The following is a 16,893-nucleotide window of genomic DNA, read 5'->3' on the forward strand; positions in this document are numbered from 1 at the left end:
ATTGTTCTGACAGTGTGCTGATCAGTGCAGATTTTATTTGTCTAATACTCTTCATCTGTAGTTTTAGGAATTATCCTGGTTTGGTTCTCATTGATCCATGGTGATCCTAGTCCTCTTTTTCCCACTCTTATTTTCATTTCCTTCAAAGGATGCAACGTCTTTTGTTTTGCAATATTCTCTGTGCTATTCAACCTTTGCCTTCAATTGTTCTTAAACTTACCACAAAAAAATCATATTTGTTTCATTTTATTTTTCAGATTTGGCTATTATTTGCCTTGCCAGTGCAGAGGTCCCAGGTATCAGCTGCAGTATTTTCCTTCAGTGGCAATTCTTTTTGCCTTTCAGAAGGCTGACCATTTTGCATAAGCAAAGGAGAACTAAAAAGAACTGAAATTTCACTCCAAATATTTAGTTTATTCTAACTGAAACAATATGAGCAGTTTTTATTTACACACTTTCATATTATAAGCTTTCAGAGATCCTGAAAAATGAATGTTTTAAATTTTTTATTATTTTTAAAAAATTATTATTCATTTCAGGGCAGTGGATCTAATCTTTCAGGGTATTATAAAATTGCAGCTGACTTGAAATCAAGTTGCTCTTTCCAAATTCAGGCCCCATAGGTCAAAACATTGCCTTCAACTTGCAAGGCTTTGCATAGTTAACTCCATTCAACCTTTGTGAGCATCTTATAACTGTGATGTGGAGGAAGGAGTTTCCATTTTTGAAGTTATCCTGGCTGTCAATAAAACAGCAGTGGCACTCAGAGGAAACAGCCAAAAGCATTGTGCTTATTCTGCTGTTGCATTTTCTATGTGCTTGGTTTTGAACTGTAATTATTTACTTCATTTTTAGACCAGATCTACTTGTCTATATTTACCCAAGGTTAGACTTTTCTGGTTTGGTTTGAATCACATTACACCTAAGCATTACTGAAAATATAAATACAAATTTACTTCAACTACTATTTTCCTTCTTTCCTAATCAGGCCCTTTTCATTTTTTGTGACTGTTATTTGCTCCCTTTTACTTACTCTAGACTGTCTCAATATCTTCTCTGACCCCTGTCTCACTCTTTTTTTTTTTTTTTTGGCTCTGCCAGTTACCTCATCAGGCAAAGACCACAGGAACCCACCCATTCACTGCAGGGAGAAGCAGGTCAGCCCTCTCCATCCCTTTGATCCTGGATGACAGAGAAGCAGGACCCAAAGTGAGACCATTAATCTTGGGGAGGGCTACCTAGGTAGGTTATTTGGTAGTTTATAGGTATGGTTTTCCTCCTGCTCCTTTCAGCACCCTGAAAAAATGTGTCAAGCAGATGTTAGAAGATTATGGTTGCAAACTTTAAAGGAAAGAAGTGAATTTATCCCGTTTTAGTTTCAAATTAAACATGTAAAATAGTAGAATCATAATATTCAACGTTTTTTCCTATGGTGAGGAAACAAACCATACTAACTGAGACGTCTGGTTTTCTAGGGCAGTCAGCAGCCACACCTGATTTGGTATGACTGAAAGCACAGCTGGCCAGTTTCAGTACAAAATAAGAGGCTATCTTATGGATGAATAGAGATTCAAAGGAACTTTGATTCAGTACAATTTTTTTTATTTTTAGAAGGTTCAGTAAACAATTTGTCATTTTGTGCTTCTTAATAGCAGGAACATTACCTTGTAGATAATGATGTGCATACAGTTCAAAACTTTTCCCAGCTGCAACTCCACAACTGCCCTTAAAACTAATAGGCTATTTGCAATTGTAACTGAGTAAGCTTTGGCCTTCTATGTCATAAATTATTACTTTCCTGACTTCCAGATATTTGTAATTACCAAATTTAGGCAAATTAAAAAAGACAACTTAAGCAAACCCAAGTCAAACAGCTGTATTTCATGTATTTTCAAATATTAACTTAATTAGTAATGATGTTAAATCAAAAGGCTGCTCATGAAGACTACACCAGTGCTGAAACAGAGTGTACATTAGTATGGGAATAAATGGATATCCTAAACTTCTTATTTTGAATTGCTTGTGCAAGTTTGACTTCTTTTAAAGGTACTGTCTGTAGGATGAGTCCTTTTTTACACATTACACATTTGTAAAAATGCAACCTGACCTATATTTACATTATTCCTTAATTAAATATTGTGGCTTAAATTTACTTAGAAATAGGATCAGTGGAGTTTAAAAAATAAGAGTTCAGAGCAAAGCATTGTTCCAGGCTATGAAGCTTAACAGACAATGACTGTGAAATAAACCATCCAAAGGTAATGCACCAATTTGAATTAAACTTGACTGAAAATCAAGGTGCCAAATTTGTGCCTGTCACTCTTGGGTATGGAGAAAGGGACAAAAGGAAGGATGAGTGAAGTTAGAGGCCTTAGTGCAAGTCAGGAAACTCCAGGCAATCCTGCCCACGTGCAAAAACGTTAAACTTTCAGTTCTTGTATTAAACCTGGAGATACATAGATGCTGGTGCAGAACAATTGAGCCCAAGGGAAGCAAGGATTTCATCGCTCAAAAGACAAAAATACGTCGCTCAAAAGTGACCGAACTTCACGGCATACAGGATTGGAATTAAAAATATTTTCTGATCTCAATACTCGCTACGCAGGAGATAAAGCAATAACGAAGAGCAGTTATGAAAGATAAAAAAGCTTTGGGGGAAAAGGAGGTGAACTAGTTTGCTTAAGCCACACATTAAATGTTGGGGTGGTTGATATGCCTGAATATGCTTAGGGCATAGCTGAGGGCTCAGACCCAGAAGGCTTTTTTACAAGCTGGATGAAAGAGTTATTGATAAAAGCCAATTTAGCTGCCCCAGTTGTGCTGGCATCTGTCAGGAGCCTTCTTGCTAAATAAACTTCTACTTTTCCCTTTCTGTGTACTGTGCTGGTGGGTTGTGTAATTGTTTTTGTAATAAAAAGGCTCCTTAAAACATCAAGAATTGCTTCTAATCTGAATTACCAAAGTTCCACTCTGGGAATATATATCCAGATTACACTATGTTACTTTTCAAGAGGAGACAGATGTTCATGGCTGTGAAACAGATATTTCAATATATTGTTTTTTTTCTTGTGCATTTCACTACTCAGCCAGACTTTGGGTACAAGGCAAGAGGCATATGGACAGATTTTAACTCCTGCTGAAGCAAGTATATTTGCACAGGATTGGTGAAAGAGAGGTTACTGTATTTTCAGCAATTCAGAAATTAATAAATAAAAAAAAAATCCTCCTAGAACACTTTATGATGGAGCAGCAAAATTTGGAAATAAAGCATCCTATAACATAGTGGGTATATTTCACTATGTCATACTTTTATTTAATTCCTAAAGTAAGATTCAGAAGAAAAGTGCATACTGAAAACATCATTCAAGGGGAAAAAGAAGGAAAACTGTCATGGGAGTCGCTTCTCATATCATCACGTTATGTCTGAATTTTAGTTACCTAAAACAGACATCAGAAGGCAAATTAAGCAAGACCTGCTAAAGCATAAATGCCAACCATAATTCCTGTTTGCGGCCCTTATTCATGGGGTATGCTTATGTGCACACAGAAATATATATGTTGGCCATTGGCTTTTTTCACATGAGTGGGACCTGTACATCAGCAATATGGAAATATCCTGAGGCACCCACCAAATAAATTAGCACAAGGACAAGGCCACTTGATAGTGGTCATCACCTTCTTCAGTTGTCTTAGCTGAAGCTAAAATGGTTTCTGTGGTACAGATGCTCTGATGGATAGGAAGCTGAATGAAGGGAAGTGCAAACATTGCTTTAGACATGACTCCCATCAGAGGGGATGCATCTCACTTTGATAATGCGGGTGGAATTTTTTCTGACTGCAGGAAAGCTTATTCCAAGTTGTTTGGAGTTAAGTTTAGGGATGTCTGATCAAGTTCATGGAATGATAGGACAATAGAATGGTTTGGGTTGGAAGGGACATGGAAGATCACCTACCTCCAACACCCCTGCCAAGGGCAGGGAACTTTCCACTAGAGGTTTAGCAGTTTTCAAGGCATGCTTAGATCTGGCAGAATGCCCAAGCTCACTGATGTATATTCACTGCAGAACGAAGGGGAACTTACCCAGTTTAAAAATTGCCAGACAATTGTCCTCAGAGCCTAAATGCGCTGGTTATTATTATAATCATATTGCACCTTTTGCTCCTTTAGGCCAGATCTCTTTTTAAATGAGGAATTAAAATCTCAAGGAATTAAGTTCTTTGGATATGGCACCCCACTGGTGAGCAGGCACAAGGGATTTGGGTCCTCAGAAAGTGAGGGTTGGTTGATCCCTTACCAGCATTGTAACAGATTAGTAGGAAGCATTAATTTATATGTATTTCTAAATCCCCTTTGATTTTACAAAGCATTTTCTATAACAGTCTTTTTGACCTGGAGATCCAAAGAATATCTGCACAACATAGAAACACTGCCAGTCATCTTAACTGCGTTGTTTTTATTTTATAGGGTGTCTCCTCAATTTTGGAGTGCAACCTAATGATAAGGAGTAACTGACTGCTAGAATTTACACTAGGGTGCTAGGATTATAATGATATTAAAATAATTATATCATGTCACCTCTTATTTGTCTGCCTCATAAACAGACCTTATCTCTCCCCATGTGGAATTATTTCCTGGCCTCTGATCACTTGCCTATAAGTCCTTTCATTTTATTGTATTTCTGCCCTGTTTTGTGAGAAGTGCTGACAGACAGTAAGCAGGATCAAAACTGAAGGGTAACTATTGATTTATAGGACCATATGATAAATGTCTTCTATAAAGTGTCTTCTATTCCATCTCTTAATACTTCCTAAAACACTCTGAATTTGTTGATGGTGGGTTTATTTTTATTTTTAACTTACGGCTGCACATTGAGCAGATGGCTTCATTTGAGCCACACACGATGCTCTCTAGTTCTTTTAGCTGAATCTTTACAGTTAATTTAGAAAAGTCCAAAACTCCCACTGAAGTCAAATAAGAACTGCTGAGGAAGGCTCAGAGGTTGGCAAGATGCTAGCCTAACAACCTTCAGTGTAACTTGGAAAAAAAAAGAAAACAGATTTTTTTTTTTAATTAGATACAAACATTAAAATGATAGTTCTGATACCTTTCTTTAGGTAAAACTGGCAGTATGAGATGTGGCTAGCTATTTCCTGGAAGAAAGATGATGTAATTGGAGCATTAAACATTATAAACAGGTCACGAAACTATCTCTTCCTCATTCCACAGACCAGAGGGATGTAGTACAAAATTTCCACAGCTGGATATTTCAGCATTCTTCTTGAGGCACACGGACCCAATAGTGTTTAGCATAACTAAGGATCAGAGCTTTATTTAGGTAACTCTGCATGGAATCAAGATCCATTTTGGTTATTCAGCTTTCAAGGTCTTTTCCCCTGGGTCTACTGGTAATGTTGCTGAGGGCAATGACACTCCTTCACACAAACCAAAGTGACGGAGGAGAGCCCAGCAGTGAGCAGCAGGACAATGGAGAGGGTTGTTGCCATTACTTGCCTCCTTCTCCAGAAAGTGATACATGGAAGATGCACAGCAGCTTAGGACTCATTTTGCTTAAATCTGGAAGCACAGAGCATAAACAGCTATATCTCAGCTTCAGTCTCTTGACTCCTTCAGTCACGGGAAACAGGTACAGATTGAGTGCAATGTCTGACATTTAGCACCTGTGTGGTCTTGACTCAACTAGATGAGCAGAAGACATCTACAATATGGGCCTTTACAATCCTGCCCTGAATTAGTAAACGACCAACAGTGTGTGAAGAGCTCTAGGCACATGCATGTCCTTGCTGACCACATATGCAACTGAACCTCCTGTAAAATGTGGATAATATTTCAGTAGCTCATGCAGTCCTTATGGGAACTCTTTAGAATTTGAACAGAACACGTATCATTCTGTAATAAATTCTGCTTTTTTTATTGTATTCTGGTGTCTGGTCTCTGCGTTTCTCAAGAACTATTCATTTCTCTAATGTTTTTCCATGCCAATATAAACCTATTCAAAGTGGTAAGTGGAATGGGCATGAACTTAACATGTTGTTAAAGTAATCTAACCCATGCAGTTAAAATACTATTTTTGTGTATTACTGCAGTTTTTTTTTTCTGGTACAAACTGAGGTTGTTTGTTGGAAATAATGTGGCATTGCAAAAAAAGTCCTAGTCTTTCTCTAGCTACCTTACAAGTAATTTATGCAGATTGCTTTAGAACAACTACTTATAGGCATTATATGCTGGAACAGATTTTGTCTTAAAAATCCATTAGGGAATTAAAGAAAACCATATTCAGTGACTGACTGTTGTGTTGGTTGATGAATAATTTGACAGTTTTATTTTTGCAAGCTTATGTGTTCATAGATAATAATTTTTATCTAGTGTAGGGATTTTTGCTGTCAAAATGTTTCTTCTGCATTAGGAATTTATTTAGGGAAAGACAGAGAATTCCATGTCCAGCTGTCATAGGTCACTAAACACTTTAATAAAAAAAAAAAAAAAAGAAAATTTCTGTGAGGATCCTAAAGGCCTGCAAAGATGACATTCTCAGGGAAACAAGGATAAAGACTACTTCATTACTAACGAAAAATACTAGTTCCTTTTGGTTTCTTACATTGAGAATGCTAGTTTGGGGGAAATCTTGCAAAATCTTACTAAAGGTGAGATTTGTATATTTTTTCTGAGTTATATTGGGGACAGTCTGTTTCATATTTTTCAAAATAGGCTTATTTACACTGCCTTTTTCCTCAACAGCTACTCCTCTTGAAAAAACCTCTGTGAAGAAAACCAACATGTCAATTTTTCAAACCAAGAAATGGTTAAGTAACATGTTGAAGTCTCTTCTTTTTTTATTTTTTTTTTTTTTTTTTAAATTATAGCACCTACAAAAAACAAATGAAAAGTCTGAGTTGGCTGTTGCCAACCAAGAGGTAGAGAACATGTCTAATTCATCCTTGTGGCCAAAGATGACCAGAAGTGGCGTTTAGTAGGACATCAGAGGCTTGATTCTGTCTCCCATATATATGATTATAGTGTCATCTGAGATGCCCTCACGTATCTCCCTTAGGCCACCACTTCAGAAATGTGTAGATCTCTTCTAGCCCTGCATCACGTTTGCTGGGCCCTCGTAGGGGGCTTGGACATCTTAAAAAAAACATGTCTGTTTTTAGGAAAGTGAACTGTGCACAAGGTGACAGTTGGAGCAGCTTCTTTCTTATCCAGTACTATATACATAAAAACAGTGTGCACATTTTTTGGGGTTGTGTGTATTTTTCAGTGTGTTTTATGGGCACATTTATAATGTCTGTAAAGGACTGAAGGCGAGATGTAGCTGAGGAAAGTGTGGGGGTGACAATAACCCAAACTGCCACAATTGGTTTTGCAGTGAACAATTAATTCAGAGCCCCTTCTTCTTTTGCCTAGGGAGGAAAAAGTGGTGAAAATCATGGGGATTTTTAATTTGTTTTAATGTACTATCGGATGTCAACAGCTTGGATCATTACATAATTACAGCGCTGCAAGACTTGAACCTTGTTTTTAGCAAGGAGTCAAAGTATTAATTTTTAACTAGGGAAGACAAAGATAAGTTAACAGTTTATGATACTCCTATGTATTCTTCATTTGGCTAGGCCCTTAGTTAAATATAACCATAGTGACCAAACAATATTCCCTCACCCAAAGAGCTTACCGTTATCCCTAATTATTTGCATATTTTATAATATCTACATTCAGGAGGAGATAGAGAACTAAACTGAAACATGGATTCAGTACAAACGAATTTTAGCTTTGTTTAAAGAGGCAATATTCTTCCGTGGCTAGGCTCAATCCTATTGACTCCTCCTTGTTCTTTAGCCAAATCTTCTGTGTCTTCCAAAAACCTCAAGATTTAGTTTCCAGCCGGATCGAGTTCAAATGTCTATTGAATCCAAATTTCCACCTGTTCATTGGAACAGCTTTGAAAGGACTGGTCTTGTGATCCTCTAACTTCATGAGCTCTTTGGACCTATTCTGAAAAGTATACAAATCTTAGAAGGCACAGGTGGGTGTCTGTCTGTTTAACGGTGTTGATTAGTACCTCAGTTCCCAGGTCTGTGCTTTCTGTCAGCTTCTCCAGCACAGGTGCTTCCTGGTCTGTGCTGCTGATGGTCAGGCTGGGCAGGTGATTGCTGCTGGGTGCCTTCAAACTCCTGATTCTGGGTATTCTTTTTTATTTTTTTGTCCCTATAGCAATCTTGTTCTGTATCTAAATGTTTGCTATCCAATCGTCTGATTTTTGGCCAGGACTTCGATGGTTCCTCGCTGACAATTTCCAAGGCTGCAGAAAGCTGCCGAGGGGGTCATTAGCACAAATTCATAAACATCTGCTGTGAAAGGGTTTTTCTTGCCAAGGATAATAAAATTGTGAAGGAAGTAGAGCTGCCCCAAATAAGTCAGGGAGAGCAGCACTTCTTCTGTAAATGAAATCAGGCTCTGCTGGGAACAAGGACTTTTCCCTCTGCGTTCAGGTTGGTGGTTCAGCAGCCTGGTGCCTGAGCAGTCTCCTGGAAACTGAAGCTGAAGAAGGAGGGATTTGCTTCTGGAAGAAGAAGGATGGGAACTAAATATCCCTTCTGCAAGGTGCTGAAGGAATTGCAAGAGCTGAAGGAAGTGCAAGTGCAAGGTACATACATAGGGATCAGGGTGCAATCATATACATATGCTGAGGTTTATACAGCTCATCTGCCCATTGCACACTGCAGAAAGTTAGGTGATGAGAGTGCATAAGTGATGTGGTACAGTGGATTTTATAGCTTCCCTTTCCCTCTTTTTCTTCTACTTGATCAATTGGTGCATGGTGGATGCACATAGGTTCTTGTATCTAATCCATGCTTTGTGCTAGGCCAGAAAATTAAGACTAGTTTCTAAGTAACTGGGATGTTACTCAGCTGAGTATCAGATCAGTGCTCCAGTCAGCTCCCCAAGGTGAAAGACAAAGCTTTTTATCCAGCCAGTGACTTCCAGGGAAAGGAAGTGAATTGGAAAAGAAATGGTCTCCAGATGAAGTGTGTTCCCTTATAGACGAAACACAAAATTAATGGTTGTGGTTGTCCAAACACGTCCAATGCCCCTCAAATCAGACTTCTAACTGTAAAAGAGATCCTACTCACCTTCAGAAATACAAAGATCACAGAGGAGGTAGGAGAGGATGGGATAAAAATACATATGATGGACTGCTTTGTAGGCACATTGAGCAATTGCCTGATTCAGTACAAGTGAATGTAACTTCAAGCATAAAGTGATTAACAATTAAGTGGTGTGACCCAGGGGAAAAGTTAACTGGCAAATAATTTTTTAAAAAATCTGCTTCAGAAGACAGCATACTAAAATATTTAACTTTATGGATTATCATTGCTGCTGTTTTCTTTCTCTGTGAATAAGTATGATAGGAAACCTAGATGGCAGCACCACCTATTTAAAAATACTGTACCTACAGCTGGAATTCTCCATGCAAGATAATGATACTGAAATAGAGGACAGCCCAAATCAGATTTTCCACCTACCTCCAAGTACGCACATATCAAATAAGTCTTTTTGACTTTAGTGTTAATTTTTGCTAAAGATTACCTAAAATTATCTATATAATGATACAGAATAGAATTATGTAAGTAAAAATAAGTATTGTAAATAAATTGTAAATAAAATAATATTGTAAGCCAAAATTCTATAATTGTATAAAATACAGAATAATAATAAAAGAAGAAGAATTGGGCCCTAAAAAAATGAGAATATTAAAGGATTTTTTAAGTTAGCCTCTAGTGAAGGATGGCCTGCCCCTGTGGTATCAAGATTCTACTATCAGTTGTCTACAATTTCACTAAGCTTTTAATCAAAGACATGCACCATGGAGAATTTGCAGAAGGTGGGATTTATTTGCTTGCTCACTGCAAAAACATTTCTATTGCTTCTAAAAATGAGATTAGGGAAAGCACGTCACTTTGCCCATATTAACTGTGAGCAGAATTCTTTCACTGTGATGTCCTCATGCACATGGCTAGGAAAAGCGATGTGAGGCCTGATGTGGCACTGCAGGGTTTTCTTCCAGGGATGTGTCTTTTGTCATTCTTGCACATTAACTGCCCAGATATGGCCCCATCATCATAAGTCTTTAGAAAATGTTTGTCTTCATATGCTCTTTGCACAGCTGTTAGGCTGGCTGCTGCGTTCATGGAAAGGCATCTTTACAGTGACTGTGCTCTAGCTTTTTACAGATGTTCTTCCTGGCTCCTGTGGTACCAAAAATGAGATCAGGCACATCCCTTCTTGGCCTTTCAAGGCTTCCCCATGTACAAAGGGGAAAAATGCCTGTGTGGGATAGGAGAGAGAAAGAACAAGGGTCTAAACTGGGATGGTAAGGAGAAAATGAAATGGGGGAAAGATGGGAAAGATTTAACTGGAAGGCCTTGGGATAGACTCTGACTGAGAGAGTAGGGGATTCAGACTGAGGACAGAACAGGTGCCTGAGATTTAGTAATGAATTCAGGGACGGGATGGAGGAGAGAATTCCATGCACACAACCTGGGAGAGTAAAACTAGCCTGTCAGAGGTGAATATTAGCATGGAAAGAAGAGGCGTGGGGAGTCTAATGATTTGCCTGACATAGCTAAGCCAGGAGTTTTAAGGAAAAAATAGTCTGTGTTTAGTGTACCTAAATGTCATCATAAAGTGTATAGAGCTGCATTTAAGCCTTTGTGGCTTTGGAGGTCAAACAATGATGCTATTTTTTGTCTTGCCAAACTAGATTAATAGAGAAATGCTGAGATTTGGGGATTTTTTTGGTTGTTTTGTTTTTTTCCTTTGCGCAACTTTGAAAGGGAATTAATAGTTTCTTTTGGTTCTGTTTGTTTTGGTTTTTTTTTTTTGACAAGCATAAAAAGAACTCTGCTACTCAAAGTGCAAGCATTTATGAGGACTCAGTGAAAGCAAAAGCACAGAAATGCTTATAGTGTTTGCCTTGGAGCATGTGTTACACCCTGCATGATATGAACCATCTAGAGGACTGGTGTACCTCAGCACACGCAGTGATATCCTGCAGTGTGGCCGCTTCTGATATTTATACAGCCTAGAAAACACAGAGACTCAAGGGAGAAATGATCACAGAATATAAATACTTTCTGGTAGAATAAGGAGCAATGGCCTGAAACTAAGAGAGGAAACATTTAGACTTGCTATTAGAAAAATGTCCTTAATGGGGAGAGCAATTGGGCAGAAGAGCAGATTAGAAAGAGAAAAGATCGAGGAACTGCTGCTATTTTAGATAACATTAGGTTGACAATAATAGCGAAAGCAAACATTACCTGTGGAAGTTCACTTTAAGTGTTTCATACTTGTAAAGGGTAGGATTTTTTAATTACAATATACAGTTACTAAATAATTTTTTTTAATCCTAATCATTTTTCAAAGCAATGGATATAATAAATAACAATTGCAATGGAAGGAAAATTCATTGGGAGAAAACCATAGGAAACTGGAAAAGTCCCCGAAGAGGTTCTAAAAATTCTTCACCAGAATGAAGATAAAGCACATGCACTCATGGTATTTCTTGGTTACCACTTCTGGAAAACTTACAGCAATATTGGGTGCCATGAACTGAACAACCTGGCAGAGCCGAGCCAGCTGTGACAGAAGGGGTGTGTTCAGCAGTATCCAAATCATGTGCAATCTCACTTTTCCACTAGGTGAAGCTTGACAGCTCTGAAACCTGTCTGATATGTAACGCTGGCTGCCTGGAGGAGTGGTCATATGGCAAAAAAGAAAGACTATATGTGCTGTAGCACCAAAGAGTGTGTTCGACAACTGTGTAATTTAAAGAAGGCAGACCTCAAAAACCTTGGCAATGTTAATAGGTTTTCTCCTGTTTGTATGCAGCTTACTGCCTCTTGCATGTGCCTTTGTGTTGAGTCAGATTCTCGGTCATACACTAACATTAAACTATGACAGGAGTAATAATAAAAATACTACATAGTTATACAGTTTTGGCTTACATCATGATTTGATGTAAGAGAACTAATTACATTATTTGAAACAAAGAGAGGCAAGCATAATACTCAGTGCAAGATGCTACAGAAGTAAAATAATAATAATCTCATAATGTTGCTTTGTTTCTGATTTTTAATAGCAGGCAACATCTGGAATAAGTAAACATTATCTAGTTTCATGAAGAATTGGAAACGCTACATACCAAACCCTTTTACAATTGAAAATAATGGATGCCCGTGGAAATATTTTGAGTTATAACAGAAAGGAAATTTTTATTGTTCTCAGCTACTCATTTACATTGTTGATATTAAAATCTAATCCATCTTAGCACGAAGTCTCTGAACCAAAAATAAATAATCACTGACTGAGATAAATAATGTGGGGGTTGATTGAATACAACAGCTGATAATGGTATTGGGATGCTTTAATAGCATTCAAAGCCCCAGCAGATGTTATGGCTCAAAGAGGATGTTCATAAAAATACATATCTCTATATCCTTCACAAAGTATTTGTGTCTTTAAGAAGCAACCTACATCAATTAATATCCCTTATAGGAATGATGAGGGGAAAGTACCTTTGGAAGTTAATAAGCTGCAAAGGTATTTCTTGAGCTCAAAATGTACTTTTCAAGATTAATGTTTCACTGCAGATGTGATGATCCAAAGTGCCTAATCTTTTTCTTACATGAAGTATGTGATGGCACAAGTACTTCAGCTGTGTGTTGCTCCGAGCTCAGGAGACCTTCATTTAACTCCCACATCCATTGATCACCTGCCATACATTCTGTGGCCCAAGTTATTTGTTTTTATAATTTAAAAATGCATGTAGAGCAAATATTTTAAACAAGAATTTGTTATTGCTAGGACTGTATACTTAGCTATTCAATCACGAGTAATACAGCAAACAAACCCAATGACGATTCTAGCATCACCAGACAAAAATAAACTTATTCCTATATCATGTACTCTTGGAAACTTAATTGGTAAAGAGACAAAATTAGTTTGTTCTTATTTAGGCTGTCCATATTTTTATTTTGAGGAGAAGAGGTTTTTTTAATGCCATTTAGAAGATCTGCTACATTACACTGTGACTTTGCAATAAAAACTCAGTGTGGGACAGAGAAACAGCTGTGCTATCTCAGAAGCATCTTAGTGAACCTAAAATTGCCTCACTCAGTTTTTTTTTTAGCCTTTGTCAGAAACTTTGATAATGTGGTTGAACACAGTTTGAAGCTCTTACAGAAATACTTCATTTCTTTCCTTTTAACTATTGGATAGACTTTTCAAAATATGTATTTGAGAATTCAGTTTTTCACCAAAACAATTTTATCTGTATGCTTTTGATAAGCCTAGCTTATGTCATGTTTTCCTTGATCCAGTAGGGGACCAAGGTAATATTTCCATTTGCAGAGGCACAGCTTTGCTGACAAGAGGAGTCAATCCTTTCTTCCAGCTTTTTTCTTCTTGCCTTTTCTTCATGTACTGGCCATACAGAGAACTGGGAATTTGTATGTGGTAGTGGTCTGTGTATACTGCGTGCAGGAAGTAAGATACTTTGGTTTGCCCCCTTGCACAAATGTTTTAGTAAAATATGGTCAATTAGCATCTTGTCTTTTGATTCCTCCTTCATAAATAAGCACCTTTACCCCTCAGGGGTAATGTTTAACCAACTTCACATATGTATATAGAAGACTGGTGGGAGTTCTTTCTGGCCCAGTTACTGGAGGACACACTAATGCAGCAGAGCTCTTAAGAGAGAGTTGCTAAGAAGCAGATTTGCAAACAAATCAAATAGGCCCACAAAATGTGCCGAATCGCAGCCTGTAGGGCAGGTTTTGGGGATAGGTAAGAGGGCACAGACCAGCTAATAGCTGCCTTAACTCTTGAATGTGAATGATGGAAGTAGCTGAAATACTGGGAATGGTCCTTTAGTTACACGGACTGAATCCTATTGGCTCTGCTTAACCTATGAAGGACAAGTAGGGATATCTTGGCTATCAATCTGAAGAGAATGGAAGGGTGGAACATTGTGCTCTGCTGAATTTTGTACAGCACAAAAACGACTTATGGTAACATAAAGCATAAGAACAAAAATTTCTAGCAAAATAGCCAGTGGTTTCAATATTGCAGGACTGCAACTGGAACAAGACAAGAGTCCACAGTGGTTTTTGAATGTTTACATGGACTTTTTCTAGAACAAGACATTTTAAAAATTTTTCCTCAGAAAATAGATATTTAGTTTTAAAAGAGTTAATTCACAGGGAAAATATAAGAAGAACATAAGCAAATGTCTGCAGTACAGCGAAACTCGAAAAATAATAATAGTACAAAATTCAGTACTGCAAAGCTGTTTTCTGCCTCCTGGGACCCAGACACTGGATATCCACTGATTGCCAGATCTGTGTAGCAACAGGATGAAAGTGGCACTATGAGGCTAGATCTCTTTGCTGAACTGCATTAAAAGTAGCAAGGGGGGGTTTTGGGTCATGTAGAGCAATTATTTTTTTTTGTCATATGGCTTTTAAAAAAATAAGCTTAATACTGAGAGACCCTATATGTATGTGTTTATTATTACTATCACAACAAAAAATGCCTCAGAGATAAGCAGTTTAAAAAAAACTTCTTTTTTTGTTATTTGTAGTATTTTTGCATTACTTTGAAAAAATCTAGTCTTAGGAAAAAAACCCTTAGCTTTGTAAGCTGAAGTGTGAGAAGTTTGCACTTCATAGAAGAAATCTGCCTTTAACGTCTTAATGTTTTCCTTAGTGATGGGGAGAAAGCACAGTCTTTGAGCAAATGAAATGCAGGAGGCTTCTTCAGTAATGGGTGCTCAGAGCAGCCAAATTGTGCAAGGACTGCATTCTTCATCTTAATTTTCTTAAATCAGTAAACATGCTAAGAACCGTAAAGGAAGACCTCAGCAGTGGGCAGAAACAGAAAAGAAGGCAGAGCAATTTACCCACTATGTTTGGGTTCTTTCTCCTTTTTGCCATTTATTTACTACTTATACTCATCACCTCTACTTTCCTTTGGGTTCTTGCATGAAAAAAAAGATGCAATACCACCGCCTTAAATGCGCTGTGAGGTTTATTCAATGCCAAATCACTAGTTGCTTGGAACCTCTTGTTAAGAGATAGGATTGCACGAAAGAAAGGCTAGAACCCTCCTGTCCTCTCTCCCCTCTTGGAGAGGGTGCAGGCCTGCAGTATTCTAACCTACTAATGGGTCCCATTTACACTGAATGCACAGCACACTTATTCTAGAGCAAAGCTCCATATCTTCTGATAAATCAGTAATGTAACATTTCTAGTCTTATGGATGACTGAGCAAGGTAAATCACATGAATCCTAGCTCAGTCTTAACTATTTGTTAAGAGAAGGAAGTCTATCTAATTTTTCCTGTTTGTGACTTCTCCAATGCAGTACAGGATGGAAGTTACCTCTGCCAAAGTGCTCCACGAATCTGGGGCATGGAAGAAATTATCTTTCTTATTATCTTATAATCAGCCATTTGGAATTGTAAGGAAGACTTAGACAGAATAATTACTGAAGCTGGAATTTAGCCAGAATGCCAAGGCTGAACACGTTTTCTGTTACAAATACTACTGTGGATCCTTTCCTGACTGCATGTGGCCAGGACCTGATTTTTTGCATATGTTATAGCAAGCTGTCATCTCCTTTCAGCCTTGTCCTAAATTAAGAATGACATATTACATCCAAATCATAGACCTGCATTATCAACAGCTCATAGAACAGTCTTCAACATAATCAGTGTAAGTAATTTATCAGATAAAAGAATGTTAATAGCAAGTACAGTATAATTTATGTGGACACAAATTGTACCTATCTTTCAGAAGAAGAAAGGCACTGCTGCGCACAAAGAGTGGATCAAGAGCAAGGTCAAGTGTAAGCACTTCTGTTTAACATGCACAGCCTGAAAACAGCAGGCAGAGCTTTCAAAGACAGATGGAAATTATACCCAATAAAGTTATTATAAATAATTGCTGTTTTTACTCTCCTAGTGGGTTTGATATGAGAGAGGCAGTTATAAATGGAAGACAAATTCTTTAGAAGGCATTTGATGAAGACCTTCTCATTTCACCAAGTTAGGGCTGAAAGTTTATAACTCATAATACTAGAAGGAAGTGGTCATTTTAGTTAGCTAAGTTTCTTAGCTAGCATATGTAGATATATAGACATATATATATATACTGAAAAAAGACAACTGAATGGAAGTCCACAAACCCCACTATAGTTAGGCCATGCTACAGGCCCTCTTTTTCAAAATCTTCGGTTGTGTTCTTGCCTGAGCTGTCTGCAAAAAATCTTTCATGCTGTACCCACTGCAAGGGAGCAGAGATGTTGAAACAAAGGCTCAAATCACTCATGTGCACCCCATTCACCTCACAATTACTGATACAGTGGTTCTATGACTCTATGAAGCTTAAGGCCACAGGCCCATTCTGAACTCCATTTTTTATGTACCACATTGTTCATGTTTCAGAGAAGGCCCAAGGATACATTTCTTCTATCAGTGATGCTTCCACCTCCGCCAAGTCTTCAAATGGGAATCCTCTAATAACATCAGGTTTGTGTCTTTTATTAAGAGACCATGTTACGCATTACAATTACAAAAAGAAATGCAGTATAAAACAATAATTCTTGTTTTCCAGAAGAAAAGTCTTTGGCCATAAAATAAAGGTTACCTTTATTTTCTTGAAAAAGTCATATAGAATTTGCAGGGCACCCCCTCCACAGGTGGTTTCAAGAAAGTAAGCTGTATGCAACTTGAGATTACACATGCTTCCTAGAAGGTCAATATTTAATAGTGATGTGTATAACCATCCACACATTTCATAGAAAAAAAGGATTAGT

The 16,893-nt window shown here is 37.7% G+C and overlaps 1 protein-coding gene across 1 annotated transcript in view; it reads left to right on the forward strand.

Moving 5' to 3' along the window:
* SALL3 (spalt like transcription factor 3) overlaps positions 1 to 12,495 on the forward strand; it is a 48,863-nt gene extending 36,368 nt beyond the window's left edge. Inside the window, exon 6 of the mRNA XM_027886559.1 lies at positions 11,442 to 12,495. The gene's annotated coding sequence lies outside the window, so the exon portion shown is untranslated. The remainder of the gene's footprint in view (positions 1 to 11,441) is intronic.
* The last annotated feature ends 4,398 nt before the right edge of the window (positions 12,496 to 16,893 follow it).

This window comes from Empidonax traillii, unplaced genomic scaffold (assembly GCF_003031625.1).
Source record: "Empidonax traillii isolate 1590-97213 ecotype Southwest subspecies unplaced genomic scaffold, ASM303162v1 scaffold189:size1549363, whole genome shotgun sequence".
Classification (NCBI taxonomy): domain Eukaryota; kingdom Metazoa; phylum Chordata; class Aves; order Passeriformes; family Tyrannidae; genus Empidonax; species Empidonax traillii.